Source organism: Ammospiza nelsoni, chromosome 14, assembly GCF_027579445.1.
Source record: "Ammospiza nelsoni isolate bAmmNel1 chromosome 14, bAmmNel1.pri, whole genome shotgun sequence".
Taxonomy (NCBI): Eukaryota; Metazoa; Chordata; class Aves; order Passeriformes; family Passerellidae; genus Ammospiza; species Ammospiza nelsoni.
In genome coordinates this window covers 18,070,829-18,084,080 of record NC_080646.1, presented here as the reverse complement: position 1 = coordinate 18,084,080, position 13,252 = coordinate 18,070,829, and the positions used below count along the sequence as shown (strand labels likewise).

Below are 13,252 nucleotides of genomic sequence, written 5' to 3'. Positions count from 1 at the left end.
ACTGAGCAGCAGAACAGAACTCTGCAATCAGTGAAGCTTCACAAGCTCAACAGTTGTGCTGACTCATCACACACAGGCAAAAAATCAACTCAGGGCTCTGCAGGAAACAATCTGAAATAAAAATGTCAATTTGATGACTTTACCAAAAAAAGCAGAGAGCTTGGTTTTCAAATGTCCTAAATTGTGACAAAATGTTGCACAACAAAAAGGAGAGAAAGCACAGAGTTGACATGCAGACAGCAGGTGAAAAAAATGAGAAAAACTGCTGAAATGTAAGTGTTGTAGCAGCTCTCCAAAACCCCAGGGATGGCAGGAGACAGACACAGGACAAGGAGGTGATATGAAAACCATAACCCCATCCATGTGCTGCAGATGCTGTCACACACATGGAATAATCACAAGGACAGGAATGTGTACGTGAAGCGGAAGCAAAAGGGGAATCAGAACAATCTGGTATTTAGAATGTCACTGTATGAATTAGAAATTGAGGGGGGCAAATCCTTCCTTAAAAAAAAAAAAAGATTTAAAGCTCCTTTTCCAGGCACTTATCCCAGCCAGCAGAGCAGCTTCCCTCTGATCTGAGAAATTTTGACCTGCCAGGACATTGCAGCAAAAGTCATTGCTTTATATGATTTTGTTGCTCTTCTCTTGCACCTTAATAGATCCTCACTGCATTAACTTTGCATTTTTAATCTGTACTCTGAGGCTCTTCCTCACATACAACTCCAGATCACTATCAAGAGGTTGACTCCTCTGCCAGCTCAGGATGCTGATCTCCAGTTCCAGCCTATTCAGGAATGAAAAAAAAAAAAAAAAAAAAAAGGGAAAACCAGCACTTGTCATGATATTCCAAGAGTCTCCTGCCAGACATTTGAAAGAAACATCCTCTAAAAATTTATACATGCCTTTCATATTCTCTGCAGCTTTTCTCTACACCTACAAATGAAGAATATCTGTTCCAAGACTTACATGTCCTTGGTAGACCCTACAGATCCATCTCAAACAGTAAAAGTGTGACTTCACAAGAGACCTGGGACTGTAATGTGGGCACATAGGTGATATAATAAAAAGGTAGAAAAAGCCTAAAAATGCTATTAACACTGCAAATAATTTATAAAATAATATTAGAAATCCTACAAAACATTTAGAAATGTTAAAGACCTTCAATAGGAAAAAAAATCCCTAAAAATAAGAGTAGAACTCATGAGGGTGTTCTCACATCAAACCACCAGTAACATCCTGCAGGTTCTAATAGGTCCTGGTGGCACAATCCTAAACTTGGTGGAGCTGCTCAGTTTTTGCTCCAAATGAAAAAATAAGTTATTCTTGCAAAGATTTAGAGCTAAGTTTGTTGAACCAAAAACGAGGGAGAAGCATATATAGAGTCAGTTTTACCAGGAGAATGGAGGAGAGGAGGGCAGGAGTCTCTGCTGCACCACAGCCCTGAGCAAAGAGTACCTCTACCTATGCCTCAGGAAAAATAAAAATAAAAATTTCCTTCCTTGCTGTAGAATTTCCTAACTGCCACACTAAACCCCTGCACATCAGATGTACCCAAGGAACCAGAAGTGAACAAACAGTTCTGCTGGCTGTGGCACTGACCTCAAAGGGCCTTTCCCAGCCCACCCCTGGCTGGGCAGGACCCTCTGCACAGGCACGTGCCTTGCTCAAAGCGGCAAGGAGAAACCTTCTTACCCTCAGCACCAATTCATCACATTTATCACCAACTCCCTTGAGATTTGGCATCAGCTCACCACCTTCTGCACACAGAGAGATGCCAGGACCAGAACAACAGCCCTTGCTCCAGGAAGATCCTGGTTGGGCTCCAGCCTGGAAGCGCGGGCTGCTCCTTTGATGCCCTGCCAGTGGTGGCCTGCAGTGAGGAAGCCCAGGATGAGTCACAGCACCGGCAGAAGGAACTTGCCAGTCTGGACTGAAGCACTCAGATGAAGCTGTGGGGATTTTCTCCCTGCTCTGCCACCCCCCTTTGTGCACAGCAATCCCAGTAATTGCACAGCAATCTGGCAAAGAGGAAGAAAATACACCTGGCAGACATGGGGAGGGTCTGCTTTGCCCTAAAATCTGAGGCAAGAGGTGTTAAGGGACCGAGGGATCGTTTGGGAAGAGCACCATAAAGGCTTTTCTGGTTTTTCACCGACTTGCACAAATTCCAGTTTGGTTTTTCACTGACTTGGCACTGGGGTTTATTGCTTTCCACACCTGCAGAGCTCTGAGCCCGGAGCTTGTACTGTGTCTGCACCATATCTATAATACTGTATCCTCTAATCTGAGTTAGCTTATGCATAAATCCAGGGGAAAAAAACTTTTAAAGCCATAAGACAGCTCCAAGAAAAAGTTGAGCCCTGGTGGCTTCTCCAACAAGGGATAAAACACGTACAAAACTGATCCATGTGACATGTACAAAGATGCAGGTAGTCTTTTTATGAAAATATAACATTATGAGCATTAAAGACTTAAAATTAATTCCTTTTTCCCACAAAATCCATTTTAATCAACAGTGGGGCGAGGTATTTCTTTGCTTCATTCAGTCACAACCTACTGCAAGCCAAAAGCATGTTAAAGAATAAAAGCAGTAGCAACATCTCCTCTGTCTTATCAACTCAATTTGGCAATTCTGGCAATAAAACTCTTAATCCAACATGTTCTTTACTTAAAATTGAAACTGCAGGACATCTGCTGTAGCTGCTGAGCTCGCTGTGTGCCAGAGCATTTCAAGTCTTACTCTGTGCCTCTTTAACGTTGGGGTTTGGGTTTTTTTTATCTCTCTAGCCCAACCTCTAATTTAAAGGAAACTGTGCTGGATGCTCTAATTGACCCCGTTCTCTTCCTTCCCCAGTTTGTCTCTATAATTAGCCCTTCCCAGCAAAGGGAATCAGCAACAAGACCTTGCTGAGCCCCACCCTGCAGACCACAGCCACTGCCTCGTATTGTTTTTGCCTGAAAATCAACAGCTTCAAGACAACAAAAGGTTTAAGAATTGAAAATAAAAGAAAAAAAGCAAGAGCAAGTGTGTATTGATACTTTTTCAGCACATTATAGTGAGCAAAGCAGGTAACCCAAAATTTCACTTGCAACACTAATCCCTCAGCAGTATTTTGTAACATGAGCAAAATACTTGTTTTCCTCAAAATAACACACAGTTGCACAGCTGCCCACCCAAAATTCACACACCTGAGACCTCCCCTGTGGATCTCTGCACATGCACCAAACACAGAAGATTCCAATCTCTGCTAAGGCACCAGAAGGCCACACACCTTTTTTCTTGAGGAATTAAAAGACACGTTGAGAATGAGGAAAGGAAATGCATTTAAAAAATACTCTTATCAGCAAGTAAATGCCACCATAGAGATTTTGCTTCCCTACTTGCCTCTACAATAGGTGATTCCCACCAGGTGACCAGAGCTGGGTGTCTTTATAGGTATTAAGGGAAAAAGAAAGCAAACAAAAAACCCCACCACACCAGCAGCAACAAAAAACCCCTAAAGGCAAAACAACCCCCCAAAACCCAGTTCAGGACCAGATTTCAGAGCTGCTGAGCACCAGAAAGTGCAGGATGAAGCAGAAGATCCCAGGGACACACATGGGATAATCTCAGGTCTAATATGGCCTAACCCAGGTCCTCAGTGCCACCACAGCACTTTCTGTTTCAGCCTTCCCTAAAGGATGATGCTCCAGCTAGTACAATCCAAACCCAAACCAGAGGAATTTTCTGGTTAGTTTTGAGTTTTGTTTTCCTCCATGTTGCATCCCCCATCCCAAGGTTCCAAGTTTGCTCCTGAAGGTGATGCCCAGGACCAGGTACACACCAGGACAAGCATCTCAAGGTCTCCTGGTGTGTACCAGGCTCTCTAATTCACCATTTTCTGCTCAGTTCTCTCACTTGACTTTGCAGCTTTACAATCATTTTGCACTCACATTACATTAGAAACCAAACAGGTTGAATTTTTTAATGATTTTGGTGATTAACTTCCCAGACTGACATTCTCTTCAAATCCATCAACTCCATCAGTTAAGAATCATCCCAGCAGTCCAGAGTTCCAGCCTCTCAAAAGCACTCTAACACACATACCTGTGTAACAATCTGGAATTTCAACATTTAGACATTTAGAAAATTCAACTGCAGCTGGCAGGAGTCTTGCTAATAACAGCAGCACCTGAACCTGTAATGATCCTTCACCTAAGGAAAATTGTTCAAGTTTTTGGAATACCTGCCCCCTCGCAGCCCCTGAAGAGCATACCTGAAAAGAAAGTATGTAGATTAATGCTCCCAAAACAGAAAAGAAAGTTGACCCAGTCCTACAAGAAGAGAAAAAATAAACCCAACACCTTTCTCAGTGTAGAGGACAGTCTGTGCTCAGGGGAAAAAAACTTCAAAATACACAGAGAAAGTGCACCCACACCATTGTACATCCATGTCTCCAGGTTTTCATTTCCAATTATTTTTGTGATATATTCTCTCAAGGATTCAACTTTTATTAAAAATAGACTCAACACGAGACAGAAAATCACAATGTCCCCACCACACAGTCTGAACCGTGAATATCAGACTGAGCTACTTTCACACTGAGTTTTCAAATTAGTTTTTTCTGCAATTGAAAAAGTTTCATGCAGGGCCACTCCTTAGACTGCAACAACTGCATTAAACATCTCATTTAGATTTTGCTCCTCAGGTTTCACATCTTCCCCTACAAAACAAAAATGAAAGCAGTCTTCCAGCAGCTGAGCTGAAGAGAAAAAAACACAGGAGGAAACCCCTAATGTTGCTAAAACCAAGCCAGCAAACCCTGGGTGAGATTCACACCTTCCCTCTGTGGGAACAGGAAAATATTCAAGCAGGGATTTTTTTTCCCTTGTTTCAGCAAAGACTTTTAGGTAGGAGAATGAATCCTTACGCCCTCAGAAATGAACCTTTGTGCTCATTTTTTCTCCTTATCCCATTTGCTGGAAGTGCTCTTTGGTTTTTTAAATATATTTTTCTCCTCATTTATTGTATTGTTCACCCCAGGTGAACAGCTCTAGAGGGCTATTTCAATCACAAAAATAAAGAAACACAGAATAGGAGAGCTGAAGTCAGAAAGAAAACACTGGAAGGCAGCAGCTCCCACCTGGAATCACAAAGAGAATGGAGCCAGGAACAATGCACAAGTCCACATCTTTTCCACAAAACTCGTGGGACAGGGAACAGGCAACAGCTGCCAAGTCATCTTTCTTGGCAAGTTATTTCTTAAAGATAGAAGACTAAATACTGCTGCTAATGTTTATCAATGCTAATAAACTCCTTAATCAAATCCCTGTGGATTGCAGTGAGACCATTTGGATCAGGGAACTGCATTTTGGAACGAGTGCTCTGACAAGTCATGGTGCACTTGGCAACCCCCGGAGTCAAACGAGGTTAAACAGCGAGCAGCAAAGGATTTGTGGATTCAGCCCGACTCCTCCATCGCTTTTGGTAAAGTTCATTCTCTTCATAGCTGAGGGGAACTCAAGATTCCTCATAATGTGCTGCAGGCACCTCAGAGCTGACCTCTGCTCTGCATTGTCCTGCTATCTCCTTTCCTTGCCTACCTGGTCAAGTGCCTCTGGATAAGATTATCCCCAGCTCTCCTGACAGGGGCCTGCCTGTGCAGGGCGTCTGTGCCAGGGCTGCCCGGCAAGGAGGGAGCCCAGGGTGCCCTCCCTGCCCAGCCACACTCCACAAAACCTGGGGTGCCCTCCCTGCCCAGCCACACTCCACACAAACCTGGGGTGCCCTCCCTGCCCAGCCACACTCCACAAAACCTGGGGTGCCCTCCTTGCTCAGCCACACTCCACACAAACCTGGGGTGCCCTCCCTGCCCAGCCACACTCCACACAAACCTGGGGTGCCCTCCCTGCCCAGCCACACTCCACACAAACCTGGGGTGCCCTCCCTGCCCAGCCACACTCCACACAAACCTGGGGTGCCCTCCTTGCCCAGCCACACTCCACGCAAACTTGGGGTGCCCTCCCTGCCCAGCCACACTCCACACAAACCTGGGGTGCCCTCCTTGCCCAGCCACACTCCACACAAACCTGGGGTGCCCTCCCTGCCCAGCCACACTCCACACAAACTTGGGGTGCCCTCCCTGCCCAGCCACACTCCACACAAACACGGGGTGCCCTCCCTGCCCAGCCACACGTTTCACCACACTCCATACAAACATGGGGTGCCCTCCTTGCTCAGCCACACGTTTCACAAACCTGGGGTGCCCTCCTTGCCCAGCCACACTCCACAAAACCTGGGGTGCCCTCCTTGCCCAGCCACACGTTTCATGTGGGGCCCCAATCCCAAGGGAGGCGCCTGGACCCGCCGCATCCCTTGGCAGCAGGGCTGGATCTTTATTTTCGGATGAAAAGAAGCAAAAGAAACAGTGGCTCTGCTTTTAAACATCTCTCCAAGTGCCTTTGTTGAGCTGGAGTGGTTCAGCCATCCTTGCCACCACTAGCAGCAACAAATTCCACATAATGATGCCTCATTTATGAGGCAATTGGTGAATTAGGGAGCAGAGACCAGCTCTTCTGCACTCAAAGAAACCTCCAGAAGAGTTATTTACCCACATCATCTCCCTCTTCCAAAAAATTCATTTATTTCAGAAAATCATTACAAATTGCTCAGCATTGTTTTAATCAAGTGCAACATTTCCAACGATCCACTGCGGTCCTTTTTTTTTTTTTTTGCCTAATGGGACCACATTCCTCAACAATTAAATCATTTACTAATTCCTCTCCAGGGAGGCTGTCCTGTGCACCCAACAAGCACAAACCAACCTAACAGTTTATAGACAAGTGCCATAAAAGTTTAAATGGCAACATTTAGGAGAATTTTTATTTTGGTCTATGTATTTACGTGAAGTATGAAAAGACAGTAGAGTTACGGAAGTCTACTAAAGTAAATATTTTCAGTTAACTTGTTGTAAGTTCATCCCTCCAAACCAACCCTGTAGATGCTGAATACAATAAAAGAATTCTTGGCGGTCTCTCAAAAGCGTTCAGAGTCTGAGCTGGTTTTAAAGCTCAGGTTTTCCAAAGATGGATCTATGTGGATAAAACACTCCTCTTCCATCAATGCTCAGCCATGATACAGCATATCCAGGATCCTCTACCTTTTTAAAGGTTATGCTTTGCAAGAAATAGAAGACAGTTCAAAGAATTTTGATTAAAAAACAGCACAGAGGTTTTCAGATTATCTGTGCATGATGGACAAAAGCCAAGATCTGGAACAGGCATCCCAAGAGTAACTCTAGGATTCAAGGTCATCTGAGTGATGCCAGAAGTGATTCAAGGTGAAGAGACCAGCAAATAAGACCCAAAAATTATACTGAAACCCACATATTTTGGCTATTTATTTTAAGCTACATTTTTTCTTTGCTACTTCATGCAGCATCCAAGCAGGACAGCCCTCTGCTCTGCTCCCCACTGCTCCTAAGAGGGATTTGCAATAATTCCTGCAAGTCACAGGGATGGACATCAAGATGATTTTTCCAAGAGAAGCTGAGCAGACAGCTGGAACCACCAAAACTAGCAGGGTTGAAAGGGGTCCCTCAAAGGGGACTCCCTCCACATAGAGCCAGTCTATCCCTAGGGGCTGTAACACCAACAGGGATTTCATAAACTTCCTCCATGACCTGGCAGGGATCTTTAAAAACACACCACAGCCCAACAGAGAGATGACAGGAGACCACAGCAGAGCGATGCCTGCATCTTGTTTTAAGTGCAGAAAAAGCAACGTATCACTGTAGGTGAGTGAAATGAGAGCTTGGATGAGACACAGCTGGCTGAGCTCCCCTCATATGATCTCACGTAGCAGACAAAGGATCCAACTAAGGAATATCAATATTCCTTGGGAGGATATAGAGGCTGATCTCAAAGGGTCCAAGCAAACTTCAAGCTTGTATCTGGGTGCTTAATGCACAGACAGCACAGGAATCTATACCCAAACCTGGACACAGTGTGAATCTGCCCAGGATAACTGGCTGCCTCATCAGCTCCTATCTCCTTTGTTTTCCACGATGGCACCAACATGGCCCAGCCTCACTGCCATCCTACCCCAGCACCCTCAGTGCACCCCGGCCTTTCCACTCCTGAGCTCCATCTCCCTTGGCAAAACACTCACCTGGCTGAAGGCCATGCTCTGTCTCTTCATGAGGCTCTTGGCAAAACTCTAAAAAAGGGCTGACTAAAAACACCAACAGAGCCCAAAACTATGACCCATGGCTTTGTCCAACCATGGTTTGGCACGGTGTGAACAGCCAAAGGCATATGAGAACCCTGCAAAAAGAGACATCTCACCTCTCTGCAAAGGGATGCCCATCCATGCCTAATGAGAAACTGCAATGCAAGACTTGAACAGCAGAAAGTAACCAGAAGAATTACAATAATCCTTAAAGCTCAGGTATTTGTTTATTTATTTCATTTAGCCTAGAAAATCTCCGAGGAGTTTCCACCAAAACACTGTGGAGCCACTTGCTAGCTTCATGCTGACTATCAGCAAATGGACTTGGACTAACCCTGTTCTTCTCCCAAAATTAACTTCAGCCAGGCCAGATCCTCCCACAACTGGAGCCTGTGACTATTCCAGCTTGATGAACTCATGGAAGGGCAGTTCCAGTGGGAAGCAGCAATTCCATAGGCTGCAAGTGGAATGCTGCACGCAGCTCAAACCACCTCATTTCCCTTCTCCTCCTGCAGCCCACAAACCACAGGTGGAACACAACTGACAGGAAACACCTAAAGCCATGAAAAACCCAATTTGACTTTGAAGAATATCCTGCTGGGAGCAGAATTTTGGACCAAGTGACCTCTTGAGCTCCCTTCTGACCCAGGTGAGCCTATGTTCCTCCATCAGAGGTAGAATTAAGATCATGGGGGTTTTGTTAGGAATAAAAAGCCATTGCAGCAAAGATGGGGAATTCTCACCTCACCTGTAAGATTTTTCCACAGGTACTTGTGAAAAAGGGATCGACAGATTCCTCTCCACATACAGAAAAACGCTACGACAACATCTAACAAAACTACAACTCTTCATAATATTTTAAAAACAGACAGAAAAATTAATTCAACTCTAAAAATCCGTGTCCAATAGCCTTCCCTCCTGAATTTTCCTATTTTCTGAGGTCAAGTGGTTTGAGTTCCACTTTTAAAAGTTTAATTCCAAGACACAGAGGTTAAGACATCGACACAATCACAGGAGTGAGACATACCTGTCACCATGAAGTTCAACCTGTCAAACACAGCACAAGATTTAATATTAAAATGAGTCACCAAAAAAAACAAGGAGTATTCCATTTCCCTTTATTCCTGTTTTTATCCATTATCTGGCAAGAGTTGCACATGATTGGTTTCTATAGTCTCAACTCTGAACACCTGTGCCTTCACACGTATACCCAAAACCTATGGAAAACTTTGGCCTGCGTAAAAGAAAAATAAAATTCCACAAAAACAATCTCAATTCCAATGATCCATAGATATCCCATCAGCAGCATTTTGTCCTTAAAATTTCATAAGAAACCCAAGCTTTGTGATAATGACAGCCATCTAACCTGAAAAGACAGCAGAGTATTTTTGCAGCGTGAAGCCCAAAGAATTACCAAGCTTCTCCCCAGAGCAGGGAAGCACCCAGACACATCCCAAACCTCCAGTGCTACTGCTTTTGTCCAGAGGAATGCTAGAGAAAGTCTCTAATTTGCAAACTTGAACCGTGATCCTTTAAATATTTATGCTCATGTTTACTTTGTCGAGAGGGGAGAAATCCCGTTCGCTCGAGAGGAAGTGGAGCAAACGTCGGCACGCAGGACAAAGCCTGAGAAATTCAGAATGCTCTTTTAAACCACAACACACAAAAACCACCACGTTCCAAAGCTGAAACCTGCACCCAGCCCATCTCAGAGTCCAGGCCCAAGCTGGGGGATTCATCAAGGACACAGCAAACGTGGGTTCAAGCCCGGTGTTCCGCGTGCAAGCGGGAACGCGAATTCCCTTTTATTTACAAACTGAGGGGACGCAGGAATTTCTGAAATCAAGTTTGACCGGCTAAGATGCTTCCAGTGGTTCAACGACCTTGTCTGCTCTCTCATAAATGTATTTTTAAAGGAATTGAGTTCAAAAGTTGCACGGTTTAGAGCAAGAACTAGAATTGGGCAGAAAATGGCCACGCTACAGTCACCAAAACCAATCACCCCAAATGACTTCAGAAACTCTCTGGTCACACTCCAATGACAGAATCCCACACTGGGACCTTAAAAGCTGGTCTTGTTCCACCCTCTGCCATGGGCAGGGACACCTGCCACCATCCCAGCTTGCTCCAAGCCCTGTCCAGCCCAGCCTGGAACACTTCCAGTGATGGGGCAGCCACAGCTCCTCTGGGCAGCCTGTGCCAGGGCCTCACCACCCTCTCAGCCAACCACTTCTTCCCAATATCCCATCCAACTCCACTCCCTGGCAGTCCTGGAACTACAGTTCCTGATGAAGGGGCCCTCTCCAGCTTCCTTGTACACCCCTTTCAGACACTGGAAGTTTGCTCCTGGTTTCCCCAGACTTGAGGCATTTAAGCCTCAGGACTACAGGACACTTGTGGTGCCAAGGCTGCCATGGTGAGCCCTGGGTTCCTTGCCAGTTTGGTGCAAAACCAGTGGAGGGACCAGCACTGTGCCTGTGCTCCCAGTACTCCCCCTGTTGACTTGCAGGCACGGGAAGGAACAATCTGTTCTTCCATCCAGAGTAGAATACTTCTCTCCAAAAAACCAAGCAGGGGATGAAGATTTCAAGTCCAGCCATACTTTGACACAAGCTAAATTAAATTAAGCTAAATTAAGGCTGCACGGGTAACTCGAGTTTCACATTTCCCAATTGCCCGAACTCAGGTGCTTGACATTCTCAGCAAAACTGATTAATGCTCACAAAATTCACCATAAAGATCCCAGATACAAATAATTTAGGCATAAAATTTAGGCATAAAGCACTCAGATTTTCCTAGCACAGGATTCCAAAGGTTTTATTGTCTGAGTGGTTCAGTACTGGTGTTTGTGAAAGTTGCTGTAACAGCAGTAGTTGTATCAGGCATTTGATACCTTGAATCTGAAAATGCAGCTTCCCCACCCAAAATAAGGAGGGAAAAAAAGCTTAAAATGTGGAGTTTATAGATCATAACAGGAGCAGTGGATGCAGAGAACAAATAACTTTACAAAACAGATCTACATTTTAAATACACGATAAATTCCAATAGAGCTTTTTCCAAGCGCTGCTGATGGACACCAGGCCTTTCAACACAGAGGAAAAATCTCTAAAGCCACCCTGATTTATGCATTGATCACAATAAATACATAAAGAAATAAAAAATCAAATAAAAATATGAAGTTGCATCATCATTGATAGCCCAGGAAACAAAAGCTTAATAGTTATGTGCTGAGGCTGCTGAATTACCTTCCCTGCCATCAGCAACCTGACTGACAGCTTACAAAATGGTATTGGGGATCAAAAATTACAGCCAGAAGGGAAGGCAAAGGCTGGGAGAGCCTTAATGGGGGAAAGAGGCATGGAAACCCCTCTTATTTTAATTAAATAAAACGTAAAAATGAGAAAAGCCATTGAACTGGGTGAGTTTACTCAAGGACATGGGGGAAATTGTGTGACTGTATGGCGAGAGGCTGAAAAGATGATGTTGTTCAGGGATAACACAGGCTCTGACCCAGCCAGAGTTTATGGATGAGGTCAGATTTGTAAGGTCGTGCTTAAGGATTCCCAGCCCATCACCGCAGCATCCATGCACCTCTCCATGGGAACACACCGCTCCCCTGTCATTCCCTAGCAGTCCCATGGGAAAAGAGTCAGGAAAGCACTTGAGCCGGCCAGAAACCCAATTCTCCACCTAGCAATCTATTTACAGAGCGATTTATTACAGCTCCTGGTTATCGACTGAGCGAGACGCCGCGCCGGTTTTCCTCCCGTAGCAGCAAATCTCCTTCCTCTGCCGCTACGTGATTATTTTTTTGATCCGCCGATGGGCAGGGACCGCGCTGCAGCGCGGGATGGGAAAGCCATGATTTCTGCTGAGCTCACGCTGCCCACTTTATCACCCTCGCCTTGCTTTGGGGATGGGAAAACCTAAATGGAGGAGGAAGCCGATCGAGAAGCAGGAGGGCGGCCAAAAACCCGGCTCCGAACTCACGGCAGGTCCTAGCGCAGGTCACGTCGGAGGGGTTTATTTTTTGGGAGGATAAAGCAAAGGCCGTTTTGGCTACGTTTAGGAAAATTCCAGAAAGAAATATCGACTCTCTTAACCTGCGGAGGAGCAGTGCTCCCGCAGGGGTCCGGCGTGCCAGGGCGGGAACCGCCGTGAAGTCCAACACTGTGCTAAGCACACGCAGGTACAGCTCATTCCGGCGGGTGGGAATGGTTGATGGGTGCTCGGGAACGGCTCTGCGGGGCGGACCGGGCTGACGGAGCCGCGAGGCGACCGCAGGCGTCCGCGACCGGCTCCCGTGGCGCTGCCCACAGCCGTGGCCTCAGGGCTATGGCACACTCAGGGCTCCAGCCCACGGCCCCACTGCTGACACTGGGGACGCCTCTGAGGTGAATCTCCTCCCCCCCCAGGCTGGTTTTTCCATGTTCTGAGTGTCCAACGCACCCGCGACGGGGGTGAGCGGCACCGGGCGGTGAAACGCCGTGCACGGGGCGGAGGGAGGGGGGTTACGCGGGGCCGCCCCGCACCGCGCACCCGCCGGGGACGGCTCAGGCAGGGAGGATCCCACACCACCGGGAGGACTCCGCGACACCGGGCAGACCCCACGACGCCGGGGAGACTCGCCCTGCTCCGCCGAACAAAGGCTCCGCCAGCCCCGCGATGCTCCTTCGGGGTTCGCCTCACGACCCCCGCCCCGCCGTTCCCACCTCACGCGCGCACCGGAGGCCCCCGCCCCGCTCCGCTCCCCGCTGCCGCTTACCTGGGTGTCGGGGCGCGGCGCATCCCTCGCCCGCAGCCGCAGCCTCCGCCGCCGTTGAGGGGGGTCCCGAGGGTCGTTGGCTGAAGGAGGTCGGTTCTGAACAGATGTCCCGGGGGTCTGCGCTGAGGACGGTTGGTGCTGAGGAGCGTCCCAAGGCTGGGTGCTAAGGAGGGTCCCGGGGCTCGGTGCTGAGGGAGGTCCGGGGGTCCCGAGGATGGGTGTCGAGATGGGCGCCGGGTACGGGGGGGGGTGCGGACGGACAGACGGGCGCTCCC

The 13,252-nt window shown here is 47.0% G+C and overlaps 1 protein-coding gene across 1 annotated transcript in view; it reads right to left on the bottom strand.

Moving 5' to 3' along the window:
- Positions 1 to 13,139, bottom strand: part of MYO9A (myosin IXA) — a 176,310-nt gene extending 163,171 nt beyond the window's left edge. The window contains exon 1 of the mRNA XM_059482397.1: positions 12,978 to 13,139. The gene's annotated coding sequence lies outside the window, so the exon portion shown is untranslated. The remainder of the gene's footprint in view (positions 1 to 12,977) is intronic.
- Between the last annotated feature and the right edge of the window lie 113 nt (positions 13,140 to 13,252).